This window comes from Cervus canadensis, chromosome X, assembly GCF_019320065.1.
Source record: "Cervus canadensis isolate Bull #8, Minnesota chromosome X, ASM1932006v1, whole genome shotgun sequence".
Taxonomy (NCBI): domain Eukaryota; kingdom Metazoa; phylum Chordata; class Mammalia; order Artiodactyla; family Cervidae; genus Cervus; species Cervus canadensis.
Genome location: NC_057419.1, coordinates 62,652,516 through 62,668,700, shown reverse-complemented (window position 1 = coordinate 62,668,700; position 16,185 = coordinate 62,652,516). Strand labels below are relative to the sequence as shown.

Below are 16,185 nucleotides of genomic sequence, written 5' to 3'. Positions count from 1 at the left end.
AAAAAAAAAAAAAAAATTTATGTACAATAATGTGCACACATTTTGTACTTTTTCTTTAAATTAGGGAATAACAATTTGGTAGGTGAAGGGGGAAAACAATGGCAGAAGAAAAGAGCTAAAAATAATGATTTTTTTCCTTTATACAAAAAGTATAGGTCCCATATATTCATATAAACACTTGTATGACAGGTCCATCCATGTCCATCTCTAGGTCCATCCATGTCTCTGCAAATGGCACTGTTTTGTTCCTTTTCATGGCTGAGGAATATTCCATTATATGTATCTACCACATCTTCTTTATTCATTTGTCTCTTGATGGACATCTAGGTTGCTTCCATGTCCTGGCTATTGTAACCAGTGCTGCAATGAACATTGGGGTACATGTGTCTTTTTGAATTATGGTTTTCTCCAGGTATATGCCCAGGAGTGGGACTGCTGGATTATATTGTAGTTCTATTTTTATTGTTTTAAGAATGAATACCAGAAGTAGAACTACTCTCTTAGCAGTGAGTTTACCTTTTTAAATTGTTTTTTCCCCTTTAGTTTTAACACAGCCTGAAACACAGAAGTGGGCACAATGGCATAGACATAAAACTCCAGAAGTCCTCTAGTACTGTCTTGAGGATCAGGAAAGGTAATTTCTACTGCTTAGAGGGAGTACAGAACTCTCTCCCCTTTTTAATCTTCCCACTAACAGTGTACAGGTTTTTAAACAAAAGAGTGATGTAGTCTTATTGAGGGTTTTAAGGATCATTCCAACAGATGTGTAGAGAATGGTATGTAAGAAGGGCTAGAGTGAAAGCAGAGAGAGTAGTAAAGAATCTAGTGCAGGAGTTCTGGTTCTAGGTAAGATGGACTGAGCATGCTTCACCCTGTCTGTCGCATTGAAAACAAGTACAAAACCAGGACAGAATACACCGCAGCAATTTAAGTTCTCTGTAAACAGCAGCAAGAAAAAGAAACAAAAAAAATACCAAAAGTAGAATCACCCTTTTAGCAGCGAGTTTACTCTTTTTCTTAACGCTTTCCCCCCTCTTGTATCCTCTAGTCTCAACGCAGCCTAAAACACAGAAGTGGGCACAATGGCATAGACAAAGAGCTCCAGAAGTCCTCTAGTACTGTCTCGAGGGTCAGGAAAGGTAATTCCTAGTGCTCAGAGGGATAACAGAATTCCCTCCCCTTTTTAATCTTTCCACTAACAATGCACAAGTGTTCCCTTTTCTCCACATCCTTGCCAACACTTATTTCTTGTCTTTTTGATAATAGCCATTCTGACAGGTATGAGGTGGTATCTCATTGTGGTTTTGATTTGCATTTCCCTGATGGTTAGTGATGTTGAGCATCTTTTTATGTGCCTGTTGGCCATCTGTATGTCTTCTTTGGAAAAAATGTTTATTCAGATCCTGTGCTCACTTTTTAACTGGATTGAGGGTTTTTGTTTGTTTTTCTGCCATTGAGTTGTACGAGTTCTTTATATATATTGGATATTAACACTTTGTCATATATTAATATATGATTTGCAGATATTTTCTCCCATTTAGTTGGTTGTCTTAATTTTGTTGATGATTTCCTTTGCTGTGGATAAGCTTTTCTTTTGGATGCAATCTAGCTTGTTTATTTTTGCTTCGGTTGCTTTTCTTACGCTGCTGCCGCTGCTAAGTCGCTTCAGTCGTGTCCGACTCTGTGTGACCCAATAGACAGCAGCCCACCAGGCTCCTCTGTCCATGGGATTTTCCAGGCAAAAGTACTGGGCCTTTTCTTATAGTCATATCCAAAAAACAAATAATCACCAAGACTAATGTCAAGGAGCTTACCACCTTTATTTTCTTCTAGGAGTTTTGTGGTTTCACATCTTACATTCAAATCTAAAGACTTGTTTGAGTTAATTTTTGTGTGTGATATAAAATAGGGGCATAGTTCCATTCTTTTGCATGTGGCTGTCCAGTTTTCCCAACACCATTTATTGAAAAGACTGTCCTTTCCCCACTGTATATTCTTGGATCCTTTGTCATAAATTAATTGACCGTATATGCAAGGGCTTATTTCTGAGTCCTCTGTTCTGTTCAGTTGATCTATGTGTTTATTTTTATGCTGATACCATACTGTTTTGATTACTGTAGCTTGTAATAAAGTTTGAAATCAGGGAGCAAGATGTCTAAACATTTTTTCTTCTTACTCAAGTAAATATCAGTTGACTTTAAATAAAATAAATTACCCTTAAAAATTACCCTTAATAGTGTGCTGATCCAAGCCCTACAAGCAAAAACTGAAGTTTCCCAGGAAAGGAGGAATTCTGCCTAAGAGGTAACATAGAAATCCTGCCTGAGTTTTTAGCTTATTAGCCTACATATTTTGAAATTGCCAGCCCGCATAATCACATGAGCCAATTCCTTAAAATAAATCTCTTTATTTATACATTTCCTATTGATCTTGTTTCTCTGGAGAACCCTGACTGATACATACTCTATGGTCTGATGTCTTTGACAGTAACCACTTATTGCCATCAAAAACCAAAAATGAACATGCTATACCTTCACCTCTTCCTCACCCCAACCTGCTTAGTATCTCTGCAAGCTATTGAGCCTCCTGGGACCCTAAGTTCCTCTTAGTACCTCAGATGAACATATTGACCCCTACCTTGCTTATTGTGTTCATAATATTTAATAAATGGTATGGCATGTGCTCTGACCAACCAGAAAGTACACTGCCTAAAAACCAACTAGTCAGCCATATTGATTAAAAAACAGCCCTAGCTTATGGTGAAGCTCCATTGTATGAGGGAGCTTATTAAAAAGTCATAGTCTTATTCCAAATCAGCAGCTCTCAGTGGCTTGGAGGAATCTGTGTTTTTAACAAGTTCTCTAGGGATTATGATTATCAAGCAAGCTTAGGAACTGCAGAAATAATGTCTAGGATCTAGTATATATGGTAGACTCTTGTATTTTAAACATCACTTGTTCCCATCAAAACCCTTTGGAAAAGGGTATGAGTAATGAGTTATTCTATCTCTGGAAGAACAAAAACAAACCTCTAACTGATGACTTATTCAGAGAAAATATGCAAGGATTTCAGATCATACTATAATATGCAAACATTTTATTCATGGGAACCCTGGTCTATAGGAATGGGGAATTTTCCCATAATGAAAAGAAATAGAGTGTCACATGATTTTGACCAGTGGCCTGTGATGCTTCAGTCTTGAAATTCAGGAATATGGGGTTCAGTCTGACTCCAAGAAACTAGTTACATGACTGTATGCAGGACATAAAACATCTCTGAACTTCCAGTTTTCATTTATACAATGGAGACAATATTTGCCCAGTTTCTTTCATAGGATGATGTGATAATCAAATGGGATCAGGAAAAAAAGAGCACTTAGAAATTAAATTCTATGTCTAACTTCTTCATTGTATAGATGAAGAACCTAAGGACCCAAGAGAAGGATATGTCTCATGGTTTCTAAGCCACTCAGTGGGAATTAGGATGGCACTCCTATGAGTAGAATTATGATGTCATAATGCTACCATAGAAAATGTGACTTTGAAGTCAGTCAAACCTGAAGTCAGTCCCTATCTTGCATTTACCCTTTGACCTTAGACAAATTATTTCACATCCACATGCCTCAACTTCTTCATTAGTAAATGTGTGGGAAAATAGTACCTATCTCATAGGATTGTGTTGAACAGTAAATGGATGTAAAAGATGTGGTAGACGGTAATTGCTCAGTAATGTCAGTGCTTTTTTTTGTTCATCCAGTACTCATTCTCTAATCTTACTGTCACATCATGACAGTTTCCAGATCTCATGAAATCCCTGTATTTGCTTGTGACAGACAACATGGCCAGTGTTAGAGTGGGATGGTAGCATGGGAGTGGGGAAGTACCTTTTTTTCTATAGATTAATCAGTTTTCCTACAGAATGGACCTGAGGTGAGGTTTCCAAGTATGTTCTAAGGGCCTCTTCTTCATAAAAAAATCTGTAATCTACAGAAGTTGTCAGCACAAAAAATTCAGAACAACAATATTTATGGTTCTTGTTATTTGCACTGGATCCATTCCCATCTTTTCCAAAGATGGCTTTTGAAATGCATATTTTAGACCTGCTCTCAGACTGCTCTTAAGTTTAAACTCTCATATTAAATAGAGAAATAATTGTTCCCTCCTCTAATTTTATCTTTTCAAGATACGAATACTTTGCCCAAACTAGGGTGCTAATTATGGGCCACAGTGTCATAGGTTAAGGACCTAAGTACTGCCTCGAGAATCATATGTTCAACTTAGCGACTGAACAATTCTCACAATATTGAATCCTTACTATGTGCCAGGCACCATTCTAATAGTTTTGAAAGTATTAACTCATTTGATCCTCAGACACTCCCTAACGAAATAGACACTATTATTTTCTCCATTTTATAGACGAATAACCGAAGAACAAAAAGGTTAAGAGACATATTCAGAATGGCAGAACTAGTCAATGGCAGAACCAGGTAACCCTTGTTTCTCTGATTTCATTGGCCTTACAGGATGATAGCAATAATAACAAGTATGAGTTATTATATACTTGCAGATATTATACCTCCTAATCATTACAACAGCCTTAGGAGGCATTTGACAAATGAGGAAATTAAGGTGCAACAAGGTAGGGTAACTTTCCCATGGTAATGTAGCCAAGTAACAAGTACAACAATGACTGAAGCCAGACAGTGTAAGGTCAAAGCCTTATAACAGTCTAAATAACTGCCATTTTACTGCCCTATCAAGAGCCTAAGCAATAACCACAATGGACTATCACTCTTCAGTAAAGATAATGGTACTGCTTTCCTTTGGTCTAATGCAAAAATACATAGGTGTTGAAATCAGACCTAATTCCAAATTCTAGTTAAATCACTTGCTGTGTAACCATGGGCAAGTAACTTAACCTTCGTGAGCCTCTGTAAAATGGAGATGAAAATAATACCCAACTCATCTAGTAGATGATAACATACATAAGAAGCCTAGCATAGTTTCTGGCAAACAAATGGGAGCTCCCAAATTGTAGGCAGTTACTCCTTCGCTGTTCTTTTTTCCTTCTGTTGGCAGATCAAGCATGATTTTCTGCTTGAAAATGGAGAGTTTGTCTCATGCTGCAGTGCCCTTGTTACTGCCTGACACTGTTCTCTTCCTTTTGAGAAAAAAGATTTTACCTCTTTGGAAATTCACTGTTTGAGGTAGACATTCCAGTCTTCCCATATGAAATATCCTCCTACTCAATCTTAATACAGTATTGAAATGTGGCTCCTTCAAAACCTTACAAAAAATTAAGTTGAATAGTCTAACAAAGTAACTTGACTTTCTCTTTCCTCTCCAACAGGTTATCAAACTGTTGCTTCCTGCATGCAGCAGAGCTGGAGTCAGTCTGTAAGGCTTTCCTCTTTTCCTATGACCCTCTATTTCAACTTTGGCACCCTGCAGGGGAGTCAAGCTCATTGGCACTTAAGTATTTGCACTTTATATCCAGATAGAAAGATGTCAGCTGCCTGGGGCAAGGAGCCCTTGGTGGAGATGGTACTAGTGTTGTCTCTATTTAGGCAAGAAAATTCTCCAGAGCCCCTCTGGTGAGTCCAAGGGCATCTGGTGGTGCTTCAGATAAACTGCCTAGACAGGAACAGAGATAGGGCAGGAGAGGGGAAAAGTAAGCTTTGCACTTTATAACCACTGTTTTTCTTTTAGTTGATCCATTTTTACTTTACTCTGGTATGTAAATTTATTCACATTTAGCTCATTATCTTTGGAGTATGCACCTTAGCTAATGTTTACCTACTCTTACCTTCCTTTTGCAGGAAAAGGTCAGCTTTCATTCCAATCCCATAGAAAGGCAATCCCAAAGAATGTTCAAACTACCGCACAATTGCACTCATCTCACATGCTAGGAAAATAGTGCTCAAAATTTTCCAACCTAAGCTTCAAGAATACGTGAACTGTGAACTTCCAAGCTGGTTTTAGAAAAGGCAGAGGAATCAGAGATCAAACTGCCAACATCTGCTGGATCATCAAAGAAGCATGAGGGTTCCAGAAAAACATCTATTTCTGCTTTATTGACTATGCCAAAGCCTTTGACTGTGTGGATCACAACAAACTGTGGAAAATTCTGGAAGAGATGGGAATACCAGAACACCTGACCTGCCTCTTGAGAAATCTGTATGCAGGTCAGGAAGCAACAGTTAGAACTGGACATGGAACAACAGACTGGTTCCAGATCAGGAAAGAAGTACGTCAAGGCTGTATATTGTCACCCTGCTTATTTAACTTATATGCAGAGTACATCATGAGAAATGTTGGGCTGGATGAAGCACAAGCTGGAATCAAGATTGCTGGAAGAAATATCAATAACCTCAGATATGCAGATGACACCACCCTTACGGCAGAAAGAGAAGAAGAACTAAAGAGCCTCTTGATGAAAGTGAAGGAGGAAAGTGAAAAAGTTGGCTTAAAGCTCAACATTCAGAAAACTAAGATCATGGCATCTGGTCCCATCACTTCATGGCAAATAGATGGGAAAACAGTGGAAACAGTGTCAGACTTTATTTTCTTGGGCTCCAAAATTGCTGCAGATGGTGACTGCAGCCATGAAATCAAAAGACACTTGCTCCTTGGAAGAAAAGCTATGACCAAACTAGATAGCATATTAAAAAGCAGAGACATTACTTTGCCAAAAAAGGTCCGTCTAGTCAAGGCTATGGTTTTTCTAGTAGTAATGTATGGATGTGAGAGTTGGACTATAAAGAAAGCTGAGTGCCAAAGAATTGATGCTTTTGAACTCTGGTGTTGGAGAAGACTCTTGAGAGTCCCTTGGACTGCAAGGAGATCCAACCAGTCCATCCTAAAGGAGATCAGTTCTGAGTGTTTATTGGAAGGACTGGTGTTGAAGCTGAGACTCCAATACTTTGGCCACCTGATGAGAAGAGCTGACTCATCTGAAAAGACCCTGATGCTGGGAAAGATTGAAGGCAGGAAGAGAAGGGGACGACAGAGGATGAGATGGTTGGATGGCATCACCGACTCAATGGATATGAGTTTGGGTAAACTCCTGGAGTTGGTGATGGACAGGGAGGCCTGGAGTGCTTTGGTTCATGGGGTCGCAAAGAGTCAGACATGACTGAGCAACTGAACTGAGCTGAACTCCTTTTGCATGCTGTAGTTTCCTAAATCACATTTATTAACTTTTATTTTGCCATAATCTTATTTGCTTTCAACCATCTTTATCTTTGTAACTAATATTTGTCTATTTATAAGACACCCCTTGTATGGCTGTCCATAGAAAAGTACACTTCATGTTCTGAGCCAAGGGAGTCAGCTACCTTTTACTTTTGATTGCCAGACCTTAGCAGTAGGAAGCCCTTCTCCCTCCTACACCAAACCCTTGACCCTGAAACACTGAATTTGAACAATCACATACCTCCATAAGCCATAATTCCTATCCCAAAATAACAGAAGAAGGAATTGGATGAGTATTCCTCTCCAAGGAGAGACTCTGAATGGAACACCCCATTTTTCTGAATTATCAGATAATCATTGTAAAAAACTTGGGAAGCACATAAAAGCAGATGTCACCTTAACTAGCATGCAAGTGACCTTGAACTATCCCAATAAGATTCCATGGGAGTATACTTTGCAGGGGACCCATATTTACACTGTCACTTTATTGATTGATTGATTGATTGATCCTGTACATCTCCTCACATACAGAGTACTTAAGGGGGGAATTCAATTTGTGTGGAATTTCTACAACATCCACCCTTATCCCTTTGCCCCAAGAGATATGAATAAGTTGACTAGGGCCAGGGTTGGAAATCTCTCCAGTGGTATTTGTAGAATGGAGGTAACTGTTTTTAAGTACAAACACTCTATACCTTTAAGAGCTATAATAATAATAAAAGAAAAAACAGCTTACCAGTTACTTGAGGGGGGCTAAAATTAGGCATCTTTTTCATCTTCCAACCAGAAACCTTAGCTTCTCATAAGTTATACAGTTAAACAAACAATAGCCACAGAGCCAGACAACCCTAAAGCAAAGGACATCCAGGACTCTACAGGCTCCTTAGAATATGTATCCCAGTATCTAGAGTCTCTTTAGAAATGTGGAAAGATGGGATCCCACCTGCCTTATAAAACACTTACTAGATGCTGAGCAACTGTTCTGAACACAGTTATATATATATAGTTTATATATATATATATATATATATATATATATATATAGTTATATATATATATATATAGCTTATATATATATATATAAATTCATTTAACTTTCACAGGACTTCCATGGTGGTTCAGTGGTTGAGAATCTGCCTGCCAATGCAGGAGACATGGGTTCAGCCCCTGGCCTGGGAAGATTCCACATGCCAAGGGGGCAACTAAACCCGTGCACCACACTACTGAGCCCACACACCTAGAGCCCAAGATGCACAATGAGAAGCCACCACAATGAGAAGCCTACACACTGCAACTAGAGAATAGCCCCCACTCACCTCAATTAGAGAGAGCCCTGGTGCAGCAGAAAGACCCAGTGCAGTCAAAAATAAATAAATAACCAAAAAATTATTTATTTCTTAAAAAAATATTAATTTTCACAGTAAAACCTCCAAGGAGATATTAATAATTTTATCCCTATTTTGTAGATGAGGAAACTGAGATAAAGAAACATTAAGTAACTCACCTAGGGTCACACTGCCACTAAAGTAACAGTACCAAGATTTGAACAAAAGCATCTCTGATTTTATAAACAATGCTCTTAATGTTCTATGGGCTACAGTGCTTTGTTTTTCCTAGGCCATTATCTTAGATGTACCAGAATTAAAAAAAAAAAAATGGGAGTGTAAAGAGTGGGTTAGTAAAGTCAATCTCAGTTAATGTCAGAGGAATGCTCTCTGCACTGACTAGAATATATTAATAATTAAAATTAATTTCTCTTCATTTTGACCTGGGGCCTCAAAAATACAGGCACTTTCTGTCTTAATATTTATATACAAGCAATTCCCGCAGCTCAATTCCAGAAAAATAAATGACCCAATCAAAAAATGGGCGAAAGAACTAAACAGACATTTCTCCAAAGAAGACATACAGATGGCTAACAAACACATGAAAAGATGCTCAACATCACTCATTATCAGAGAAATGCAAATCAAAACCACAATGAGGTACCATCACACGCCAGTCAGGATGGCTGCTATCCAAAAGTCTATAAGCAATAAATGCTGGAGAGGGTGTGGAGAAAAGGGAACCCTCTTACACTGTTGGTGGGAATGCAAACTAGTACGGCCACTATGGAAAACAGTGTGGAGATTCCTTAAAAAACTGGAAATAGAACTGCCATATGACCCAGCAATCCCACTTCTGGGCATACACACTGAGGAAACCAGATCTGAACGAGACACGTGCACCCCAATGTTCATCGCAGCACTGTTTATAATAGCCAGGACATGGAAGCAACCTAGATGCCCATCAGCAGATGAATGGATAAGGAAGCTGTGGTACATATACACCATGGAATATTACTCAGCCATTAAAAAGAATTCATTTGAATCAGTTCTAATGAGATGGATGAAACTGGAGCCCATCATACAGAGTGAAGTAAGCCAGAAAGATAAAGACCAATACAGTATACTAAGCATATATATGGAATTTAGAAAGATGGTAACGATAACCCTATATGCAAAACAGAAAAAGAGACACAGATGTACAGAGCAGACTTTTGACTCTGTGGGAGAAGGCGAGGGTGGGATGTTTCGAGAGAACAGCATCGAAACATGTATATTATCTAGGGTGAAACAGATCACCAGCCCAGGTTGGATGCATGAGACAAGTGCTCAGGGCTGGTGCACTGGGAAGACCCAGAGGGACTGGGTGGAGAGGGAGGTGGGAGGGGGGATTGGGATGGGAAATACATGTAACTCCATGGCTGATTCATGTCAATGTATGACAAAAACCACTACAATACTGTAAAGTAATTAGCCCCCAACTAATAAAAATAAATGGAAAAAAAATATTTACATTTTCCAGCTAGGGTGCATGAAGCTGGTTTAGGTGTCTATTCTCAGTTTAACAGTCTCATGCAGTCAATGCAGCCAAAGCCTGACATACAGTTAGGCATGACACTCCAAAGCTTCTTGCCATTATCGATGGGGATTGAGAAGAATGTTTCTTTTGAGGACAGCTATGGGATTTCAAGAAGAAAACACCTGGCTAGAGACATCAAAAAGTATAACCTAGTCTCGATAGCTTCCTACTAAGAGGGTCTGGGGGACGCCTGTTTATATCTGCAATGTAAGAACTGGTGTTCATTTATTCAATCATTAAACATTCTTTTATTGAATGCCTATTATGTGGAGGCACTAGAGATATAGGGGAAAAGACAGACAAACCTTGCTATCGAGGACTTGTTCACAATGTTCAGCATGTCTTTGAGGACTGCTCTCCTTATATTTGAGGTCTTTGGTCACTGAGAGTGATCCCTTCTCTCAAAATATGACACTAAAAATTGCCTGAGTCTCCCCACATGTAAAACAAAGGTGGGACTGAGTACTCCAGGGAAACTGACTGACTCAGGGCTTAATTTGCAGAAAGTTTATTGAGATGCTCTCAGAATTGACTGCTGTCGGGGGGAGAAAAGAAGCAGGATTAGGCAGAGACAGATGCCAAACTACCATAAAGCCTCAACAAAGACTCCAGGTGATCCCACAGGAATTCTGGAATTGGGACTGCCCTCCTGAAATGGAGCCAGCCATCAGTTTTGTTTTGTTTTTTTAACCTCCACATAAAGCAATGAATACATGTATCTTTGGGAATGCAGGTTTGGGCAAGACAGCTTTCTTCAGTTCAGTTCAGTCACTCGGTCGTGTCCAACTCTTTGTGACCCCATGAACCGCAGGACACCAGGCCTCCCTGTCCTATCACCAACTCCCGAGTCCACCCAAACCCATGTCCATTTGAGTCGGCTGATGCCAGCCACACCATTCTCATCCTCTGTCGTCCCCTTCTCCTCCTGCCTCATCTTTCCAGCATCAGGGTCTTTTCAAATGAGTCAGCTCTCACATCAGGTGGCCAAAGTATTGGAGTTTCAGTTCAATATCAGTCCTTCCAGATGACACCAGGACTGATCTCCCTCTTAGGATGGACTGTTGTGGATCTCCTTGCAGTCCAAGGAGACTCTCCAGAGTCTTCTACAACACCCACAGTTCAAAGAGCATCATATTCTTCGGTGTCAGTTTCTTTATAGTCCAACCTACATCACACATGGGCCACTGGAAAAAACATAGCCTTGACCAGACAGACCTTTGTTGGCAAAGTAATGACTCTGCTTTTTAATATGCTATCTAGGTTGGTCATAACTTTCCTTCCAAGGAGTTAAGTGTCTTTTAATTTCATGGCTGCAATCACCATCTGCAGTGATTTTGGAGCCCCCCAAAAATAAAGTCTGACACTGTTTCCACTGTTTCCCCATCTATTTGCCATGAAGTGATGGGACCGGATGCCATGATCTTAGTTTTCTGAATGTTGAGCTTTAAGCCAACTTTTTCACTTTCCCCTTTCACTTTCATCAAGAGGCTCTTTAGTTCTTCTTCACTTTCTACCATAAGGGTGGTGTCATCTGCATATCTGAGGTTATTGATATTTCTGGCAATCTTGATTCCAAACTTGTGCTCATCCAGCCCAGCGTTTCTCATGATGTACTCTGCATATAAGTTAAATAAGCAGGGTGACAATATACAGCCCTGATGTACTCCTTTTCCTATTTGGAACCAGTCTGTTGTTCCATGTCCAGTTCTAACTGTTGCTTCCTGACCTGCATACAGGTTTCTCAAGAGGCAGGTCAGGTGGTCTGGTATTCCCATCTCTTTCAGAATTTTCCACAGTTTATTGTGATCCACACAGTCAAAGGCTTTGGCATAGTCAATAAAGCAGAAATAGATGTTTTTCTTTTTTTTTGTTTGTTTTTTTTCTTTTTTTTTCTTTTTAATTTTATTAGTTGGAGGCTAATTACTTCACAACATTGCAGTGGGTTTTGTCATACATTGACATGAATCAGCCATAGATTTACACGTATTCCCCATCCCGATCCCCCCTCCCACTTCCCTCTCCACCCGATTCCTCTGGGTCTTCCCAGTGCACCAGGCCTGAGCACTTGTCTCATGCATCCCACCTGGGCTGGTGATCTGTTTCACTATAGATAATATACATGCTGTTCTCTCGAAACATCCCACCCTCGCCTTCTCCCACAGAGTCCAGAAGTCTGTTCTGTACATCTGTGTCTCTTTTTCTGTTTTGCATATAGGGTTATCATTACCATCTTTCTAAATTCCATATATATGTGTTAGTATGCTGTAATGTTCTTTATCTTTTTGGCTTACTTCACTCTGTATAATGGGCTCCAGTTTCATCCATCTCATTAGAACTGATTTAAATGAATTCTTTTTAACGGCTGAGTAATATTCCATGGTGTATATGTACCACAGCTTCCTTATCCATTCATCTGCTGATGGGCATCTAGGTTGCTTCCATGTCCTGGCTATTATAAACAGTGCTGCAATGAACATTGGGGCGCACGTGTCTCTTTCAGATCTGGTTTCCTCAGTGTGTATGCCCAGAAGTGGGATTGCTGTTCTATTTCCAGTTTTTTAAGAAATCTCCACACTGTTTTCCATAGTGGCTGTACTAGTTTGCATTCCCACCAACAGTGTAAGAGGGTTCCCTTTTCTCCACACCCTCTCCAGCATTTATTGCTTATAGACTTTTGGATAGCAGCCATCCTGACTGGCGTGTAATGGTACCTCATTGTGGTTTTGATTTGCATTTCTCTGATAATGAGTGATGTTGAGCATCTTTTCATGTGTTTGTTATCCATCAGTATGTAGAAGTAGATGTTTTTCTGGAACTCTCTTGCTTTTTTGATGATCCAATAGATGTTGTCAATTTGATCTCTGGTTCTGCTGCCTTTTCTAAAACCAGCTTGAACATCTGGAAGTTCACAATTCACGTATTGCTGAAGCCTGGCTTGGAGAATTTTGAGCATTACTTTACTAGTGTCTGAGATGAGTGTAATTGTGTGGTAGTTTGAGCATTCTTTGGCATTGCCTTTTTTTGAGATTGGAATGAAAACTGACCTTTTCCAGTCCTGTGGCCACTGCTGAGTTTTCCAAATTTGCTGACATATTGACTGCAGCACTTTCACAGCATCATCTTTCAGGATTTGAAATAGCTCAACTGGAATTCCATCACCTCCACTAGCTTTGTTCGTAGTGATGCTTCCTAAGGGCCACTTTACTTTACATTCCAGGATGTCTGGCTCTAGGTGAGTGTGAGTGATCACACCATCATGATTATCTGGGTCGTGAAGATCTTTTCTGTACAGTTCTTCTGTGTATTCTTGCCACCTCTTCTTAATATCTTCTGCTTCTGTTAGGTTCATACTATTTCTGTCCTTTATTGAGCCCATCTTTGCATGAAATGTTCCCTTGGTCTCTCTAATTTTCTTGAAGAGATCTCTAGTCTTTCCCATTCTATTGTTTTCCTCTATTTCTTTGCACTGATCACTGAGGAAGGCTTTCTTAGCTCTCCTTGCTATTCTTTGGAACTCAGCATTCAAATGGGTATATCTTTTCTTCTTTGCTTTTTGCTTCTTTTCTTTTCACAGCTATTTCTAAGGTCTTCTTAGACAGCCAATTTGCTTTTTTGCATTTCTTTTTCTTGGGTATGTTCTTGATTTCTCTCTCCTGTACAATGTCATGAATCTCTGTCCATAGTTCATCAGGCACTCTGTCTATCAGATCTAGTCCCTTATATTTATTTCTCACTTCCACTGTATAATCATAAGGGATTTTATTTAGGTCATACCTGAATGGTCTAGTGGTTTTCCCCACTTTCTTCAATTTAAGTCTGAATTTAGCAATAAGGAATTCATGGTCTGAGCCACAGTCAGCTCCCGGTCTTGTTATTGCTGACTGTGTAGAGCTTCTTCATCTTTGGCTGCAAAGAATATAATCAATCTGATTTTGGTATTGACCATCTGGTCATTTCCATGTGTAGAGTCGAATGACAATTCCCAAAAAGCTATCTTCAGGCACTGCTTCTAGCACCTAGGAGAATAAAAATACCTAAGTCCTGAAAGGGATTTGGACAGTGTATTAAAGCATCTACTACAGAAGAAATGGACTCTAATATATGAGTCCCTGTCAGAAGTTACAGCCTGTGACCTCATGTCTTTGTTGTTGTTGTGCAGTCACTAAGTTGTGTCCAACTCTTTGGGACTGCATGGACTGCAGCATGCCAGGCTTCCCTGTCCTTCACTATCTCCCAGAGTTTGCTCAGATTCATGGCCATTGAGTCAGTGATGCTATCTCACCATCTCATCCTCTGCAACTATCTTCTCCTTCTGCCCTCAATCTTTCCCAGCAACAGGTCTTTTCCAATGAGTTGGCTCTTCGCATCAGGTGGCCAAAGTATTTGAGCTTCAGCTTCAGCAACCATCCTTCCAACGAATATTCAGCGTTGATTTCCTTTAGGATTGACTGGTTTGATCTCCTTACAGTCCAAGGGACTCTCAAGAGTCTTCTCCAGCACCACAGTTCCAAAGCATCAGTTCTTGGATGCTCAGCCTTCTTTATGGTCAAACTCTCACATCTGTACATGACAACTGGAAAAACCATCGTTTTGACTATATGGACCTTTGTCAGCAAAGTGATGTCTCTGCTTTTTAATATACTGTCTAACATGTAAATCCATGGCTGATTCATGTCAATGTATGACAAAAACCACTACAATATTGTAAAGTAATTAGCCTCCAACTAATAAAAATAAATGAAAAAAAATAACATACTGTCTAGGTTTGTCATAGCTTTCCTTCTAAGAAGCAAGTGTCTTTTAATTTCATGGCTGCAGTCACTGTCTGTAGTGATTTTGGAGCCTAAGAAAATGAAGTCCAACTGCTGCAAGCTACCACTTGTACCCAGTAGGCTCTGAGGGGTCTCCTAGACCAGGCCCTTCAGGGTAGATGTCAGTGACTTGAGTTCCATCATGGGCTTCTACAAACCTGGGTGTAGTTACACCTTGCCTAATCTTGGTGAGCAGGATTTTGAGAATATTCTAGAGAGCTCAGTCTGGTTTCTGTGTTAAGTTACTTGAGAACATCCTAATTTATGAGAGAACTATAAGCAAAGAGATGCAGTGTCTCTGGGATATATGATTTTATAACTTTGTGCTGCCTCCTGGTGGCCACACGGCTAATGCACAAAAGAGAAGCCAGGGATTTAATTAATAGAATGATTACCCAGGAAAAGCCATTTTTATTTTTTTTTTTTTTGAAGTTTAATGATTTGCTTTAATTCCTCTAAAAATATGGAACACTTCACAAATTTGTGTTTCATCCTTGCGCAGGGGCCATGCTAATCTTCTCTGTATCATTCCAATTTTAGTATATGTGCTGCCAAAGCGAGCACGAAAAGCCATTTTTAATATGGGCTTTCCCCCCCCTTGGAAATGAAGAAACAAATGTCTAAGTTTTGGGTTAAGCTATCTTGAACAGAATTATTCCTATATTTCAAAGTCTTCTATCTTTCATGACCCAACTCAGATGTTTCCTCTCTAAGAAGCCTTCCCAAACCAACCCAGTAATCAGCTCCTCCCTCCTCTCAGCTTCTGTAGGACAGTTTATGTGTCTCTCTAGCCACAGCCTGGACTGAACTTAAGTGGATTACCTTATTTAAGGCTAATACAAATCCTGTGAGCTAGGTATTATTATGATACCTACTTTAAATTTGAGGAAACTAAGACAGAAGAATGAGATAATTGTTTGAAAATCATTTGCCAGATGGACAAGAGCAGGGAGGAAGGAACTGTAGGAAAAGAGAAGTGGGTATGCATATAAGTGTAGGGAAACATGATATGCTTCCTCCATCTGGTATAGTCAGGGGATTATTAATAGTTCAGGTTTTCTGGAGTGAAGTATAAAGTGACAAAGCAGGGGATATGCTGAGAGAATTGCACAAATAGAATTGTGGTGTTTTAAAAGCAAGAAAGGGGGGAGGATCAAAAGGTACAAACTTCCAGTTATAAAATAAATGCCATGGGAATGTGTAAAAAAGGCAAAAATAATAGTTTCCCTGCTTAAAAACACCCAATGCTTCCCACTAAACTTAAAGAATAAAATCCA

At 39.6% G+C, this 16,185-nt stretch overlaps 1 non-coding gene across 1 annotated transcript; it reads right to left on the bottom strand.

Moving 5' to 3' along the window:
- Window positions 1-15,365: 15,365 nt before the first annotated feature.
- On the bottom strand, window positions 15,366-15,472 carry LOC122436045. The gene has a single exon (XR_006267818.1). It is a non-coding gene; the product is annotated as a U6 spliceosomal RNA (small nuclear RNA).
- Between the last annotated feature and the right edge of the window lie 713 nt (window positions 15,473-16,185).